At 41.8% G+C, this 16055-nt stretch overlaps 1 protein-coding gene across 3 annotated transcripts in view; it reads left to right on the top strand.

Annotated features, from left to right (window-relative positions):
- Positions 1–16055, top strand: part of ATP10D (ATPase phospholipid transporting 10D (putative)) — a 107450-nt gene that overhangs the window by 980 nt on the left and 90415 nt on the right. For 2 of the 3 annotated variants that reach the window (XM_073342120.2, XM_073342118.2), the window contains exon 2: positions 120–229. The gene's annotated coding sequence lies outside the window, so the exon portion shown is untranslated. The remainder of the gene's footprint in view (positions 1–119; positions 230–16055) is intronic. The other variant, XM_073342121.2, reaches the window with a different exon arrangement.

Here is a 16055-nt window from a genome sequence, read left to right as displayed (position 1 = left end):
ATAAGGCCTAGCTGCTGAAGGACCTACAGTAGTTGCCTCTGAGTACTCATGGGGGAATTGTGTGTCATTGCTTGTGCACACAATTCATGTCTCATGCAGATTTTTTTGCTTCCGTGCAGAAAAATGACTTTCTGACAGGGAAACAGAGGGAAGCTGCAAGCGTAGTCACTCACCACTCCCTAGCTGCGCAGGTACATTGTTTCAGGCACCCGGAGCAGCCGTCAGAGAGGTAAATCATCACAGGGTTGGAGACACTCTAGCCAGTGGCTCCTACCCTGAGCTGGGATCAGCTGCTAGTCCTCGCTGGGCTGGAGGCAGGAGAGGATGGGACTTCCTGTTCCCCTGCAACAAGTGGCTGGGGCTGTGTCAGACCCACCCCCAGAAACCTCCCCAAGCTGCAGGAAACTGGGGATCCTCCCCTCCTTCCTGCCCCCATTGCTCCTCAGCTGTGGGGGAGGGGTTACTGTATGGAGAGCTGCTCCCCCATCTGCCCAACTCCCATGCAGCCCAACCTCCCATACCCAGACACCCCCTGCCAAGCCATACCCAGTACCCACCTAGTCCTCCATACCCAAACCCCACCCCATTGAACCTCAACCTCTGCATTGGGAGCCCCCTGCACCCAGACCCTCACCCCTGTACCCAGACCATCCCCCATTGAGCTCCCTGCATTCAAACCTGCACCCTGATGAGTTCCACCACCCTGAGCCCCTACATACAGACCCCGATGCCACTGACCACCAACTAGCTACGCCCAGACCCCCTGCTGAGACACTCACACCCAGACCCTTCCACTGAACCCCAACCACTTTCACCTGGAAGCCCCTGCAGCATCCCATTGCCCCTGCACCCGGAACCCCACCCCCAATGAGCCTCTGGGCATCCAGATCCCCCCACACCTAGACCCCCCCACTGAGTTGCCTGCACCCAGATTGTTGCACACAGAATCCTCTCCCCCCACACTTGGATCTGTCTGGTTGATCTTGACTGCCCCACACCTGGTGCAGAGGGGCAGGGCCCCAGGGTGTTTCTGGGGAAGGCCCAGGCCTTGTGCGGTGTCAGGGTTAGGTGCAGCCTCACCTGAGTCTGTGTCCTAAGGGTGGAGAGGCTGCAGGGTGATCTCTCATCTTTGTGCTGCCAGTGCCCTGTGCTTCCCACTGGCATGCTGGAGCATCTGCATTTATTTATTGACAAAACTCTTAAAATATTGCAGAATTTTTAAATTTTTTGATGCAACATTTTTAATTTTTGGCACAGAATGCCCTCAGGAGTACTCTGAGATGTGGTACACTTGGTATGCTAATGGCACCCTTGGGTTTGGTGTACTGAACAGCCACAATAATTACAATTAGTAAAACCTTTTCAAGTCCTTGAGTAAAAGGTGCTGTGGAAGTGCAAAGTATTTATTTAAACGAATTAACAAACTTCCTCAGCATGTATAATATAAATGTATGAATTAAAGCCCCATTACAACAAAGTACTGAAAGCCTCTGCTTAACTTTCTGCCTGTGAATAGTCCCATTAGACTTTAATTCATTGAAATCAGTGGGACAACTCTTGCTTAAAATTAAGCTCCCATGAGAGAGTTTATGAGAGTGGGTGCTAAAATGACAGACCCATGAACGAGTTGGAGAAACTGTTACAATACTCCATTGGTGGAGAGTGGCACAATGGAAGGCCACATGATGGTTAGCTCTGCTTGAAGCACATCTACTCCAAACGGTGGCATAGGCAGCGTTACGCTTTTAGAACCATTTTGTGTGGATGTTTCATGTATTAAAGTAATGTCAGGGGAACAAATGGGTAGGATGCCATATTTCACTTGTGTAGATAATTGCAGTAAACTCCCGGACAGGCAAAATTACTGCTATTGAGGAGGGTGGCCTACAGTGGAGTTTGCTCTTTCCAAGGGAAAGTTTTTGTCCGTTTCAGATATCTTATAGTAATAAATCTGTGTTTTTTCATAATATACATTTGCCATTCTTGCTACATTACAATTTCCAAAACAATATAATGGCTTCTGAAAAAAATAAACATTTAATTTTAAAATTTAAATCTAAATAGTATTTGATGCTATAATTGAATGTACAAAACAGCAAATGTATAGATGAATAAATTAAATTTTAAAATCATTTTCAGTAGTAATCCCATTCTCCTCCCCCTCCAGGCATTTTCACTTGTAACCTTGTCTCAAAAATGCATGATAGATAACTGGAAATGAGGCCAATTTCATCTGTTTGTAGTACAGTCTCAGATGCAATAAAACAGAACAGCAGGGGGAGTGTTACACAAAACAAAGTTTCAGGTGATCAAAGGTAACATGAAATTAAGGGACCGGATGAAGAAAAGACAATTTGGGGAAAGAAAGAAAACCTGGGTGAATAGAGACAACATATGCACATAGAGGGTATGTCTACACTTCAGACTTAAGTCAGTAGTTCAACGTACGATCACCTCAGTAATTACTGCACTCTGTGTCTACACTACTCTCCTCTTGGTGGTGCACTTCCTCACCAGGAGTGCTTACACTGACTTAAGAGGAGCAGTGTGGAGAGAGTAAGAGCCTGGGCTCTCAGCTCCACATGCAGCTCCCTGCTGGAAGCCCAGCTTGCCCCTTGAGCTCTGGGTGGGGAGCTTCATGCCCAGAGCCTGGGCAACTGCAGGGCTCCCAGTGTGGAGCCAGGAACCTGGATACAGCTGGGAACCTGGGTGACAGCCTGGCTCGGAGCAGGGAGCATGGACCTTGAGGGGCAGCAGGGAGTCCGAGCCTGAGCCTGGCGGAGAGCCAGAAGTCCAAGGGGCCGCCTTGCTAGAGCTGGAGTCCCCCACCTGCCCTGTAGTGATAGCTCAAGGACAAAAATGACAGCCAACAGCTGATGTAAGTAAGATAGTGTCTACATGGACACAGTGTCGCCCTCACTACACCAACATAGCCCCCCTACACTTCTTGTGGAGGTAGAGTTATTGTGTCAGTATAGTCGGGCACTTGCATGAGTGGGAGCATGGCTGGAGCGTGGGCACTGACATAATTGGGTTGACATAAGCTGCCTTATGTTGACCTAGCTCTGTAGTACAGACCAGGCCAGAGATTGTTGATCTCCTTCAGCTGAGAGCTTCTCATAGAACACAATGTGACAGGGCAGCAGACTTGGTACACTGATAGAAAATGTATTTGATTTGGTGAAGCCTCAGTGAAGAGACTTTCTAATTTCATACACATTTTTCAATTTTGAATAGTAAAAAATGTCACTTAGGATAACCGTGGCATAATGGCAAAACCCTACATTTACTTTACTGAGGGGTGAGGAGGATGGTGGGATTGGGGCAGGAGATCAGAACTGGGAAATGTTCCTGAGCCATCCTGCAATGGCAGAGCAGTTTGGCTCAGAAGCCTGAACAATGCGCTTCATAGCAGTTCTAATTGTTCTTTTAAAAAGGACAGTCTCCTCTGCATTGCTCTCAATGGCAACATATAGACAAGGCCCTAGGAGCTTAAAGACTTTCAAAGTGGTAGACTACTCCTTCATGACAGGTTTCAGAGTAACAGCCGTGTTAGTCTGTATTCGCAAAAAGAAAAGGAGTACTTGTGGCACCTTAGAGACTAACCAATTTATTTGAGCATAAGCTTACTTCATCGGATGTAGCTCACGAAAGCTTATGCTCAAATAAATTGGTTAGTCTCTAAGGTGCCACAAGTACTCCTTTTCTTTTTACTCCTTCATGATGCTCCTTCAATCTCCTTCAGCTTGCTAGTCAAAAGAATGCTCTACTGGAGTCATTTCCAGCTGCTGTGTCAGTGTGCCAGTGGGGAAGAAGCTTCCTGCACACTTTTAACAACCCTCCCCCATTTGTGCAATAAAAGGTAGAATTTTGCTCTTAATTTTAATATACATTTTTAGGAAACCAGCTTTGCTAGCCATTCTCCCCTTTGGGACCTATAGTTCTAGACTCTAGAGGAGGGGTACTGTATTGTGCTTTACTTGCAAGTGTCTGTTCAGAAAGTGAGACCCAATCTATCAGACCTAGTCTTTAAAAGTAATTTTTTATATTTATTTAAATCAGCCACTTTCTCTGCTTTTTTTGTGGGATGATGATAATAAATGAATTGGGAAATATTTAAATTGATTACTTTTCAAGTTTATCCACCAGAACAATTACACCAGACACTGTTTGCATGTATATTTCATCAGTCTCATGTTTTCACACTGCAACAGTTGCAAAGTAGAAGGTATGTCTTCACTAGAAATGCTACAGCAGCACAGCTGTAGCTATTCTGTCACTTCTTCTGTCACTATAATAAATCCACCTCTTCAAGAGGCAGTAGCTAGGTCAATGGAGGAAGTGTCTACACCAGGGCTTACATCAGCTTTTTGCTTTGCACAGGGTATGACATTTTTTGTAGCCCTGAGTGATGTAGCTAAGTTGACCTAACTTGGTAGTATACACCAGCCCAAAGTCTAAGACCTTGTCTACGCTTAAACGTTTTGCCACTTTAACCATGCCAGCATAGTTAAAATGGCAAGTCCAGCCCCATACAGTAGATGTAATTATGCCTTATAAAAGTGTTTATGCCAGAATAGTTTATTCTGATTTGGTGAAGCAAAGAAGCTATACTGGTATACAGTACCTTATACCAATATGATTGCATCTTTATAAAACTTTTTAAGTGTAGACCAAACCTGAGGCATTAATGGCAATCAATGAACCAATCTGATTTAGACCAGGAATCCAGCAAAGCTTAAATATAAACTTGTTCTTTTGTACTAATGAAATGACAACAAGAAATTACATGTACTGTACCTTTATTTAGTTCTTACACTCAGACCTACCATTCAAGTTTATAATAAGAAAAGCTGACTAGACAACACTGGATTGATGCTCTGAGCATTTTTATTAGCTATTTACTCTGTACAGTATATATTCTGTAACATAATCCTCACTCTTAAATTGTTGCAATGGTTGGAGACTCCTTGTATTAATATTACAGTTGTAAGTTAAGTATACTCTTGAGAACATTTATGCTCTTGAGATCAAAGCTAAAAACCCTGTTTCCTAATGTGGTTCTGGAACCATGTTTTTTCATCCACACTGGCAATAAAATTATGTTATGACATGCTGGCACCTATCCATGCTAGAGAATCATGCACTATGGATAAAAGCACTACATGAGTACTAAATGTGTGTAATTAATTGTTATAACTATTTGCTCATGCTTTTCTTGTAGTGTAGACAGACACTATCAAAAACATCCTGCAGCAGTGTGTATCAATTTAAGTGCATAATTCAAAGCTTACAGAAACCTTCTGAGTACCCTCAATACATACCAGCCTCATCTCCTCTGCTATTAAGTTTTTTTTCTTTGATGGGGAAAAGATCTGTCAGCTTGAAATATCTTCTGGTGGTTCTTAATCTTCAGGGGAGGCCCACAGCCCTTTACCCTTCTGGCCCATTAGGGGTAGACCCAAGGCATTTATTCCTTCTTCTGAACTCGGCTGACTTTAAAGGTATCTTTTGACTCCTTTTCTAGATAGCTTTTGAGTAGGAAATTTCTTACCTCTGTGAGGTCTTTAGCCTGGTATCCTAAGGGCAGAGAACCATGGACATTTCACTTCCTATCTTCCTGTTCTCTTCTAATACACTTGAGGACATAAGCCATCAAGGAATGACAAGCCAAGACAAGAGGATGATTCAAATGATGTTATAAGATGCCTTATAGGCAGGAGCAAGGCTCCATATGTACTAAATGACCACCACAATGATGAATAATATTAAAAATACATACAGTACATGAAACAACTGGTGTTATGGTGGTGACAGAGGGGGATGCATGAAAATACTATAATGCTAAAGAGGAAAGAATAATCTAATTCCTGAAGTCCCATGTTGTTCACATATGACCTCATCTCCTTACTGTTTTGATGTTTCCATTTCTTTGGCCAGGAGTGCGTTCCTTGACCCCCAAGCATATACTTATGTCCAGGAGGGGGGGAAAAAAGTGCTCTCAGGTTATAAGAAAAAAGGCAATGATAATGAATGGGGATATCCCCGTTCAGCGTCAACCCATTTGATCCCTTACTCATAGAGGAATCAGAGTAACAGCCGTGTTAGTCTGTATTCGCAAAAAGAAAAGGAGTACTTGTGGCACCTTAGAGACTAACCAATTTATTAGAGCATAAGCTTTTGTGAGCTACAGCTCACTTCCTCAGATGCATATCGTGGAAACTGCAGCAGGCTTTATATATACACAGAGAATATGAACCAATACCTCCTCCCACCCCACTGTCCTGCTGGTAATAGCTTATCTAAAGTGATCATCAGGTGGGCCATTTCCAGCACAAATCCAGGTTTTCTCACCCTCCACCCCCCCCCACAAATTCACTCTCCTGCTGGTGATAGCCCATCCAAAGTGACAACTCTTTACACAATGTGCATGACAATCAAGTTGGGCTATTTCCTGGGGATGTGAGAAAACCTGGATTTGTGCAGGAAATAGCCCAACTTGATTGTCATGCACATTGTGTAAAGAGTTGTCACTTTGGATGGGCTATCACCAGCAGGAGAGTGAATTTGTGGGGGGGGGTGGAGGGTGAGAAAACCTGGATTTGTGCTGGAAATGGCCCACCTGATGATCACTTTAGATAAGCTATTACCAGCAGGACAGTGGGGTGGGAGTAGGTATTGTTTCATATTCTCTGTGTATATATAAAGCCTGCTGCAGTTTCCACGATATGCATCTGAGGAAGTGAGCTGTAGCTCACAAAAGCTTATGCTCTAATAAATTGGTTAGTCTCTAAGGTGCCACAAGTACTCCTTTTCTTCATAGAGGAATGACAGCCAAGGAATGCAGTAGGAGTCTCCAAGGACAGGGGTGAACTGATGGATCCTCTTCCTGCAGTCACTTAATTTTGAGTAGAGCCTCCTGCACTAACGTGGTCATTTCCAAGACCCCGAGACCTGATGCCGTCCCAATTTATTTTCTCCATTAAAATTAACAAGCACAGGTATATTCCTGAGAATCTTGGATCTTGAGATTTCATTGAGATCACATATCTCCCCATAACCATAGTCCATCAAGGGGACAAGTTTTATATATATACGCACATCTTTTTTATGGCTATCAGCTCTCTGGATAGATAAAGCATTCAGAATAGTTTTGCTGCATTGTGACGTTTTCATCAAATGCACAGACACTACAATTTCAGAGCCATTTCCGGGCATGTTCCAAAAATGGCAGATGGCCAAAGATAGCATGCACATGGTGCTTGGAATCAACAAAGTTAACATAATAAAAGCATTTAATAACTATAATGTGTACAGCTTGAGATTCTTTCCACACAGACTGCAACTCTGTATCAGTATCCATTGTTAGGACAACCCTCTGCAGGAACCCCGATTGCAGTCATTCTGGAAGTTGGAGAAACATTTCAAATATTATTTTTCTTCCATCTCTAAGCTGCACAGAATGCAGGTGATTATGATTGGCTTCTTTGAGATGTCATGAGTAGGGCTGTGTAAATAACCAAGTTTTTGATAAGGTGGCCAAACTGAAAAATGATAAAAAATAATTTTGGATCAACCCCAAATTAATTTTGTTAATGTTTAGGCAAAACAGAAAAGTAAAAAAAAAAAATCATTTTGGGTCAAATGAATCATTTTGTTTGATCCAATCAATAAATATGGAAGTAAAATTCTAAACAAAAAATTGATTCAAATCAAAAGAAAACATTTAATTTAGAAAATGTCAAACCAAAAAGTTTTAACTTCCTTGGAATTTTCTTTCTTTTCTTTTTGGCTGAAAAAAATTGTTTCATTTTACATGAAATGTTGTGGTTGAGTCAAATATTCCTTTTTCTCCCCAAAAGAGTTTCATTCAAAAAATTTTGCCCAGCTCTAGTCAAGAGCAATTACGACATGTTTAGATACCAATGGGAAAATAAATGGTTTATCATGGTCATTGTTGCGAAGACCTCAGTGTCAGTCCATTGACTCTGTCCTAGTGGAATTTTGCAGAGACTTAGGGTTATCAGACATCCAGTTTTTAAAGGGACAGTCCAATATTTAAGCCCTCCTGCACGTGTCCTGACTTTTTCTTAAAAACGGGCAAATTGTCCCATATTTTCTGTTCCCCGCCCCTCCATCAGTACTGGTGGGTCCTGCTGCTGGCCAGATCCCTGCTTGCTAGCCGCCCACCCCCCAGCAATGAGTGGGGCTGTCCAGTGGTGATCATGGGGGTGGGTGTCCAAGGCTGATGGCGGGGCAAAGCTGCAGCGCGCAGGGCCAGCCACTCCCCCTGCTGGTCCATCAGTGCAGCCCCTGCTGCATGCCGGCTCTCAGCCACCAGGGCCCCGCTTCTCCGTTCTGTTTTCGGCTGGCACTGGCTGTGCAGTGTGAGCTGCAGTGGCTGGTGAGTGCGGGCAGGCACCAGGCGGCAGCTGGTTACGTGTTGCCTCTGCTGCCCATCCATCGACCCTTTATGTGCTCCCCCTCTCATTGTCCTCTCCATGCTTCGCCCCTTTACCCCCCTCCAGCCCCACTGCTCCTCCATATCCCCCTGGCAGGGTGTGCCTTGCTCCCAGTGCTGTGCGGAGAACCAGCCCGTGGTTGAAGCGCTCAACTCACCAACAGCCTGGCCAACAGGCTCCTTCCTTCCCCCACTGCCTCTGGCTGGGCAAGCTCAAGACCCTCCAGCCTGTGGCGCTGGCCAGGAGGAGCTGAGCCCTGCATGTGCCAAAGCCCCACACAGCCCAGCACAGAGGGCAGAGAGCACCGGGCAGGGAGGGTCAGGTCACCTCTTCTGTGTAAGAAAGATGTACAGGAGTGCGTGTGTATCACCTCTCCCTGTGTGAACCCTAAAGCCTGAAAGATAAGAAGTTAAATAAAAAGAAACCAACTACACAGTATTTCTTTTTAACAGGGGCTCAGTCAACTTGATGTTAATTTGAAGGTATGTACTGCATAGTTCTGACTGATTGCCCTTGAACTCACTTGAATACGAGTAATACGACACATAACCAGATGTCCCGTATTCAGCATAGGGAAATATGGTCACCCTACAGAGATTAGTATCAGAGGGGTAGCCATGTTAGTCTGGATCTATAAAAGCGGCAAAGAGTCCTGTGGCACCTTATAGACTAACAGACGTAGTGGAGCATAAGCTTTCGTGGGTGAATACCCACTTCATCGGATGCATGTAGTTTTTTTGCTGCAGGATGGCTACCTTTAAATCTGCTATTTTGTGTCCAGCAAGATTGAAGTAAAAATAAAAGGAGTACTTGTGGCACCTTAGAGACTAACCAATTTATTTGAGCATAAGCTTTCATGAGCTACAGCTCACTTCATCGGATGCATCGGATGCATACTTTCCACAGTATGCATCCGATGAAGTGAGCTGTAGCTCACGAAAGCTTATGCTCAAATAAATTGGTTAGTCTCTAAGGTGCCACAAGTACTCCTTTTCTTTTTGTGAATACAGACTAACATGGCTGTTACTCTGAAACCGAGATTGAAGTGTTCTCCTACAGGTTTTTGTATATTGTCATTCCTAATATCTGATTTGTGTCCATTTATCCTTTTAGGTAGGGACTGTCAGCAAAAAAACTTCAGAACCAGACTTCAAAGAGAAATAGCTGAGCTTCAGTTCAGTTGCAAATTTGACACCATCAGCTCAGGATTAAACAATCCTGTGAATGGCTAGCCCACTACAAAAGCAGTGTCTCCTCCCTTGGTGTTCACACCTCAACTGCTAGAAGAGGGCCTCATTCTCCCTGATTGAACTAACCTCGTTATCCCTAGCCTGATTCTTGCTTGCATATTTATACCTGCCTCTGGAAATTTCCACTACGTGCATCCGACGAAGTGGGTATTCACCCACGAAAGCTTATGCTCCAATACGTCTGTTAGTCAATAAGGTGCCACAGGACTCTTTGCCTACAGAGGCTGTAATTCAAGTAATCAAGCTGTGCAAGGGGCTGACCCATTAAATGCTCATACAAAGCAAATATTTTTATGCTAATCTCCGATGTTCAAGATGTTTCCCAAAATATTTCCCCTTTGATCATTCTGCATCTTGCTGCCATATATGAAGGTCACAGGTGGGGATAGGTTTGATGGCTTTTCTTTATAGCCAGTCTGAGTGAGGAGTCCCTTATGCCAGGATAGGAGGAGAACTTTCCAGTTGTGAAGCTGTGCAGTTCTGGAAAGGCTGAACATCAGGCAAGCAGAAGGACCAGGGGTTGTACAGACCTAGCCACTCTAATGGCAAGCAAAATGTTGAAAAATAATATTATCCTCGCTTCTAATGCTAACGAAACAAATCAGTATATCAGTTCTGATTTTCATCTCGTTTTCATTCCCTGCATGTAGATTTTCACAAGAATGAAACAATATACTTTGATATTTAATAATATTTTGTCATTTTCAAGATGTTTCCTTTGTATTTAATAAAACATAAAAGGAAATGCCCTGTAGGTAAACAATGGTGACTCTTAGCACTTTCAATTAAAACATCTAGCAGAAATTGGAACATACAGTAAAACATGCTGTACCAACACTTGGTAACAGCAAACAGGATAGAAACTTCTGCATTAGCAACGTGTAAATGCATCCACTGTGTCCATCTGACCTCAGCAATATGAGGGATTAATTTAAAATATATATATTATATACTTCTGCGATTCATAATGTCATCACATTATGGTTCTACTGTAGTTATCTATGTGTCTTGTTTCTTGCATATAATATTTAAACATACCTAATGCAACATCTGCACTGTGTAATCCTTACCTGGATCCATCATAAAGCATGACTGCAATGGAGCTATGTGGATTTACATCAGCTGAGAATCTAGCCCTTAATTTTTAAAGATAACACTATCAAATATCACTTTGGGGAACTTATGTATTAATGATATTAAAATATTTTGTGTATTTATTACTAACTACAAATGCTAAATACTCAAAACTTATCATTGGCACTAATTCCGAGAAAAATCCAAACTAGGCATGAAGACTGAACTGTTTTATCACCCTTAAAGGTAATCCCCTCTAGGATAACGCACATTGTAGAGGCAGTATGGAGTTCATATGGATATGTTCCATAACTGTTCTGTGGATAAATAGAGAATTCCATTCTCTAAGCCTGGAAACCCAGCACATTTCAGAAACTCTAATTTTACTCAGTCTTTTACTGGTAGCCTAATTCTGTTCTGATTGAAGTCAAAGATAAAATTCCTGTTGACTTTCGTAGAAGCAGTTATGCTTTTGAAAATTCCACTCTGAAAGCCCCACTCTCTCCTCAGACACTAAAATACTTACCTCTCACATTGAAATAAGTGGGAGTTGTGCATAAATATACAAAAGCAGAATTGAATGCTAAATAAACTGGGGGATATACATGAAATTGGAAGGAGAGGCTCAGTTTTGAAATATGGGGGCCTTATTAGGACATCCAAATCCTGCACATGGGTGCTCAAATTGGCCTTAGACACATAAAACAGGTATCTCAGTGCCCACATGTGGGATTTGGATGCCTTAACTTACACACCTAGGTATAACAATGGGCTGTAAAATGAGATAGATTGTGTCTAACCTTGCATGAGAAGGGATTGGAAGTGTGTGTTCAAAGTTTATTGCCCACCTGTGTCCCAGTGTAGGGACCGATCACAATCACAGTCCTTGCATTCATCAAGCACCAGGACTGATCAAAATTAAGTTCCAGGGTGGGGTGAAGGTACAGTCATACCCCCTTTCCTGCTCTGGCCAGCATGGTTGACCAGTACAGCTGAATGTACGTATGCACATTGCACTTCCTTCCGGGTCAGCTGGGCCACTCGTCTGCTGGTCCTAGAGGCATTGTGCCATGGACAGTGGGTTCACACTGTCAGCACATCTCCACTATCCTACAGATTTACACACACACACAAATCAAACTATCTTTCTTAACATCAGGCCAGTTTATAGTCCACTGCCATTATCATCAATAAATCTTCAACCCTCGAGCACTAATAATTACATTATTAGAGATCTTTGTGAAGTTATTGTTATGCTATATTTAAAGTCCATGGATATCAGTTAAAAGTAGGCTTGGAAGGACTAGATTTTTATTGGTAAATGTCCATTTTAAACACACAAATCAACAAAAAAATATTTCCATTGAGAATAATAGAAATTTACAGATAGGCAGAGCAAGAAAAATGCTGCTTGAGACCCTAGAGCTTAATTTTGTATATTTTGACATCTGATGTTGACAATTTGTGTTTTAACAGCTTTAAATCTTTAACTTTTTAAATTTCAGTGTCTGTCATTAAATAATTATTGTCTGACTCCCCCCCCAGTGACTGATCCCCCATAATATCCCACAACTATGAACATTTAAATTTATAAAAATTGAAAACATGCTTAGAAATAAACAGTGATATCTGTAAAAATTATAAAATTAAAAATAAAAATTGAATTCTGCCAAACCTCGTTAAAGGGTAGTGAATAGACTTTGATCTACCAATGGCTGCCACATATAGAGAGGATATCGTGGATGTTTATAAAAGAATTGTACTAAAGTAGCCAGTGTCATTTTGTCTTTGTTGTTACTTGCAACAGTTTTGACTATGTGAACTCCTACATTGTCTTATAAAATGTCTATTAAAGAGATAACTGCAAAATGTAAAGGATAACGAGAGTAAAAAGAAACTAAGGTGATGTCTACACTTACAAGCTTACAATGGCAAAGCTGTACAGCTGTGCCTCTGTAAGAGCTCTTTGTAGCCACGTTATGCCAACAGGAGAGAGCTCGTCTGTCAACATAATAAAACCAGCTCAATGAGCAGCGGTAGCTATGTCAGCAGGAGAGCATCTCCCGCCCACATAGTGCTTTGCACACAAGCACTTACGCCAGCAAAACTTATGTCGCTCGGGAGGGGGCGGGGTTCACATCCCTGAGCGACCAAAGTTTTGCCGACATAAGTGCTAGTGTAGACATGGCCTAAGAGACTTAAAATCATTGAAAGATTACAGTAATTACACACCACAATTTAAAATAGAATCTGAATGATGCACTGGTGTATTTCTTCATCTGGACAGCTCTACTGATATTGCCACCGTGACAAGCTTTGGGTTTCATATTACTACAACTAGCAACTAGAAAGGGTAGGTAACCTTAGTAATTGTCCAGGCTGACTTACACAATTTGCAAAAAATTTGCCAGAGACACTAAATACTTAATCACAGTATCAAGACAACATCTATAAGAAAACTGCGGAATCCAGATATTCCATCAGCAACTAAATACTACAGTGCTTTAATGTGTCTTTTCCGCTCAGCTTTCACTCCCTGGAAATCATTTCCCTTCCACCACCTTCAGCATTGCTCTGACCAAGTGCTGATCTTCCTGTCTATCCAGAGATTAATTTTTTCCATTATTACTTGCCAACTCTTGCCGATCCAGCTTCTGTTCACCTACAATTGTTAACTACTTCATAATAGAGTCTCATCACAGAAGTGCTCTATTTCCTTTCTTTCCTGTTCACAATATCTTAGTTCTTACATGCATTCTCAAATCCTTACCATCTCTCATCTGAGCACTAGCTATGGTGAAGAAGCCTCTAAACTGATGCTCTTGGGCTCTGTAGCAATGATGCTTCAGCGGGGTAATGAGTTAGACTTCAAGACTACTAAATACTATATTAGTGGCAGGACAAAATATTTAATTACTCAGCACTCTCACCAATAAAATAACCAGAACAAAGCAGACAGTTAATGTTCATGAATAATATCCATACACAAGGAATACATTTCAGGGTGAAAAGGAGGCCTGATCCACTCCAGAAAAATGTAATTCAAAAAAAAAATATCTAGCAATATATACTTACTAAGCAGTTCAAAATACTGTATTCATGTTTTGAGCAGAGCATTGATTTTAGGGAAGCAGTTTTAAGGAGACCTGTGTTAAAAGGTTCCAGCTTGCTTTCTGCTAGCACCCAACTTTTAGTGTTGACTTGATTGGTGCTTCACTAGTTGATTAGATATGATAGAATACACTAGAACTGACATTTTCAATAATGAACTATAACTATTGCCCTGACTCCTAGGGCAAATTCTGCTTTTAGTTACACCAGTGCAACTCCATTGATTTCACCAGTATAAGTGAGAGCAGAATTTGGCTATTTTCTACTGTTGAACAGCATCAGAAACATAAACATTAAAGAGAAAAACTGTGTACTTGTTTGTAATGACACAAATAACTCACTTGTAACTTGATAACTCATGAGTAATGTGGTCATTTCAGACTCATGCCAATAAAACCATTCTGTATTCTGTCACATCATGCCACACTGTAGCCTATGAATCTTGTATTTGTAGCTCCAAGAAAACCTTGTCAGCTAACTTGAAGCCGTTATGTACCCAACTGAAGGAGCGTGAAGTTAATCACAGAACTACTTTTGATTTATTTGCATGCACAAGGTCCTTTGAAGTACAAGAGGTGGTATTTACATGGAATGATAATGTCTCTTATAGTAAAGAGATGGATCACTTTGTACAGGGGACAATGGCCCCGGTTCTCTTCTAACTTACATGGGCTTTGCAATGGTTTAACACCACTGACATCATGAAGATACTCTTGATTTGCATGGAGTAAGTGAGGTCAGAATCAGATTAACTGTTATTTAAGTAGTTTTTAGAGCTGTTGCAAGTTCCGGAAAGAATCCAGTTTCCATTCTGCCTGTGTCTAGGCCATGTCTACACTACAATCATTGGTTGATGCAAGTTACATTGGCATAAAGCCAGTGCAGTTAGTTTATTGCTTGTGCACATGCATACTTGGCAGCTTTTGTACTCACCAGGAGTGCTTGTGTCAAAGCACAGTGCAGTACACTATGGGTAGGTATCCCAATGTGACCAAACAGCAAGTATGAAAAATCGGAAAGGGGTGGGAGGTAATAGGTATCTATATAAGACAAAGCCCCAAATATCAGGATTGTTCCTATAAAATTGGGACAGCTAGTCACCCTACACACGCCACCATCCAGAAAATTTTTGCAGTGCATCATGGAGCAGAAACAAGTAGTGCAGGGGTGACTGGGAGCAAGGGAGCGAGTTCCCATCATGCACCTTTTCCCGTCCCATAATGTTATACATATCCCATAATTTTTGCACTTAAAAAAAAATCCTACAAACCTGTGCAGCACTTTTCCTTGTCGACCATCTCTGACAGAATCACGGAGCCTGCAGTACTCTGGGCGATAGTCATGAACACTGCAAATACAGAACCCTTGATTCTTTGGTATTTGCAGGGCCGCAGGAAGAACCGCCACAAATGGGGACCTGATGATTTCGACAAGCACAGATTGTTGAGGGACATAGCAATAATCAATTCAAGGTCATGGGTAGCATTCGTGCAGCAGCTGCAGATGTCAACCCTCTCTTTTTCATTGGCCTGTGTCCCCTAGAAACACAAGGGACCCCAAATTCTATAGGCTGTGTAGGTTTTTGTTAACATTGACTTACCACCTTTATCTTGCAGTTAAGGCATGTGTTAGAGACAATATTTGTTGTTACAGCATTTTATAATTTAAATTGAATCTTTCCAGCTATACTTTTGCAATATTACCAGTTGGTACCTCTTTCCCATAATCTTTTCGGTTATTTCTTGGTCATTGACTTGTGTCATCATTTCTTGTCTCCAAGGCCTAAAATAGCTAAGCTAAAGTCTTGCAGGCCTCAGCCCACAGTTTATTGTGTTTCAGCTTGTCTTACTCATGTCTACTACCTAGTTCCTCTAAATGCTGATCAGTCGTATACTTTTATAATCCTACAAATTAACTCTGATTGACATACAATGAATATATGTAATATAACATATTGATGAATCATAACATCACACAATAAATGGATACTTAATAATAATAAATTAATAATAATAATAAATTAAGATAATTGACTACACTTGTTACAGAGTACCTCAGTAGAATGGGCTTCTTTTCTATGGTTATGCTAGTTTTGGTGGATCACTGGGAGTGTTTCACTAACATCAATTTAGGCTGGTCAGGGAAGGTGTGTGATGCT

This window comes from Lepidochelys kempii, chromosome 4 (assembly GCF_965140285.1).
Source record: "Lepidochelys kempii isolate rLepKem1 chromosome 4, rLepKem1.hap1, whole genome shotgun sequence".
Lineage (NCBI taxonomy): Eukaryota > Metazoa > Chordata > Testudines > Cheloniidae > Lepidochelys > Lepidochelys kempii.
This window is presented reverse-complemented; position numbering and strand designations above follow the sequence as displayed.